Source organism: Arachis stenosperma, chromosome 1 (genome assembly GCF_014773155.1).
Source record: "Arachis stenosperma cultivar V10309 chromosome 1, arast.V10309.gnm1.PFL2, whole genome shotgun sequence".
In the NCBI taxonomy this organism is placed as follows: Eukaryota; Viridiplantae; Streptophyta; class Magnoliopsida; order Fabales; family Fabaceae; genus Arachis; species Arachis stenosperma.
In genome coordinates, this window is record NC_080377.1 from 65,951,196 (window position 1) to 65,953,942 (window position 2,747).

General features: G+C 38.2%; 1 non-coding gene across 1 annotated transcript; it reads left to right on the plus strand.

The window, feature by feature from the left end:
* Positions 1-2,123: 2,123 nt before the first annotated feature.
* Positions 2,124-2,231, plus strand: LOC130949315 (small nucleolar RNA R71). Its single transcript, XR_009073365.1, has one exon. It is a non-coding gene; the product is annotated as a small nucleolar RNA R71 (small nucleolar RNA).
* Positions 2,232-2,747: the final 516 nt, after the last annotated feature.

Consider the following 2,747-nt stretch of genomic DNA (forward strand, 5'->3'; position numbering starts at 1 on the left):
AGATGTTCTGTCTTCTGAACCTCTGCTTTCCTACTGTCTTCTTTTTCAAACACGCAAGGCTCCTTCCATGGCAAGCTGTATGTAGGGTTTCACCGTTGTCAATGGTTACCTCCCGTCCTCTCAGTGAAAATGTTCAACGCGCTCTGTCACAGCACGGCTAATCATCTGTCGGTTCTCAATCGGGTTAGAATAGAATCCAGTGATTCTTTTGCGTCTGTCACTAACGCCCAGCCCTCAGGAGTTTGAAGCTCGTCACAGTCATTCAATCATTGAATCCTACTCAGAATACCACAGACAAGGTTTAGACCTTCCGGATTCTCTTGAATGCCGCCATCTATTCTAGCTTATACCATGAAGATTCTGATTAAGGAATCCAAGAGATATCTACTCAATCTAAGGTAGAACGAAGGTGGTTGTCAGGCACACGTTCATAGTTAAGAATGATGATGAGTGTCACGGATCATCACATTCATCAGGTTTAAGAACAAGTGATATCTTAGAATGGAAGCAAGCATGATTGAATGAAAAACAGTAGTAATTGCATTAATCCATCAAGACACAGCAGAGCTCCTCACCCCCAACCATGGGGTTTAGAGACTCATGCTGTAGAAGATACAATGAGAAACATGTAAAGTGTCATGAGGTGTAGATACAATGTCAAAAGATCCTATTAATAGTGAACTAGTAACCTAGGGTATACATAAATGAGTAAATGACGTAAAAATCCACTTCCGGGGTCCACTTAGTGTGTGCTTGGGCTGAGCATTGAAGCTTTCATGTGTAGAGACTTTTTCTGGAGTTAAACGCCATCTTTTATGCCATTTTGGGCGTTTAACTCCAATTTTTATGCCAGTTCCGGCGTTAAATGCTGGGAATTCTGAAGCTGATTTGCAATGCCGGTTTGGGCCATCAAATCTCGGGCAAAGTATGAACTATTATACATTGCTGGAAAGCCCAGGATGTCTACTTTCCAACGCCGTTGAGAGCGTGCCAATTGAGCTTTTGTAACTCTAGAAAATCCACTTCGAGTGCAGGGAGGTCAGAATCCAACAGCATCTGCAGTCCTTTTCAGCCTCTGAATCAGATTTTTGCTCATGACCCTCAATTTCAGCCAGAAAATATCTGAAATCACAGAAAAACACACAAACTCATAGTAAAGTCCAGAAAAGTAAATTTTAACTAAAAACTAATAAAAATATAATAAAAACTAACTAAAATATACTAAAAATATACTAAAAACAATGCCAAAAAGCGTATAAATTATCCGCTCATCACTATGCAGAGAGAATCAACGAAAATTAAGGGTTACATGCAAAACTTTCAATTCTTAAATTTATGCAGACATGTGAGTGCATGTGAAATTTTGACAAAAGTAGAACTTAGGAAAGATAAACACATGCATGTTTGATGAGTAACTGAATTGATGTGTCGTGCATGCATGGTGATAACTTTCTTTCATGGTGACAACATAATCACAAGACAATAAAATGATTCAAAATCTTTATATATGAATAAACTTTTGAAATCTAAAATTAATTTTTGAAAACTAGGTGAGTGTATTTCCTGGGAGTGTGTCCATATCATACCCCGGGCTTCTACATATAACCACCGGGCGTGGCTTGTGAAATTTGGTTGGCCACCGAGCTTGTGAGCATGTTCATCGGGTGTGCCTTCTTGTCATGCCTTCATACGTCGGGCTTTCCAACACAGCCACCAAGCGTGCATGTCACAAGTGGAAGGGATGACGGGTGTGTGACATGTTCACTGGGCGTTCCACTCCCATTTTTTAAGCTTGAAATAACTGATGATGCATGCATGCAGAAGAAACTAAGGATGCAATGTAAGAAACGACGTGCTAAAAGAAAGAAGAGAAATGGAAAACTAATCATGGTTGGGTTGTCTTCCAACAAGCACTTCTTTAACATCACTAGCTTGACGTTTAAGTCTTTTAGATTGAGAGTTTGGTTATTTCATGGCACCTTCCACTAGTGCCATCCTCCATCACTGCCAATGCTTCTTTGGTTGTCTTCTTTTGTAATGAGGCTCCAACCAATGAATCAATAGTGATTTTTGAGGGTTGAAGGATTCCCTCGTAACAAAATTAGATCAGAAGCCATTTTGGTAAGTCATGATGTGGACATACTTTGAGTATATTTTTTATATCTCTTCCATGCTTCAAGGACAGATTCATTTTCCTTTTGAGAAAAGGAAGCGATGTCCTTCCTTGATCGGACTAAACTTTCATTATCTACTGCCATTCTCTCTTCCTCTTCTCCTGCATGCAAAAAAAAAAAAAATACAAAAGATCAAATGTACTTTGCGGAATAAAAGAAAGAATAAAAACAGAAGAAAGAAGAATCAAACAAAATAAAGAAAAGAAAGGAAAAGAAATAAAACAAAAAATAAAAGAAAGGAAAATAAAAAAGATCTAAGTTAGTGATTTAACTAAATGCATGTTGTCAATATCAATTAATCTGTGACAACGGCGCCAAAAACTTGATGAACAAAAATTAAAGCTCACGTATACCGGCAAGTACACCAGATCGTTCAAGTAATACCACGGTGAGTGGATATCTTTCCCATGAGGACTAAAGGATTGAACAAGCAAATATCATATTAATTACCTAATTAGATCAAAATAACCTAGATTGATGAGGGAAAAGTTGTATCTTGCTTGGAATATTGAAAGTTGAGTGCTTTAAAGGCAGTGATGTTGATTGAAAAAAAATAATGGAGGGAGTCAAGGG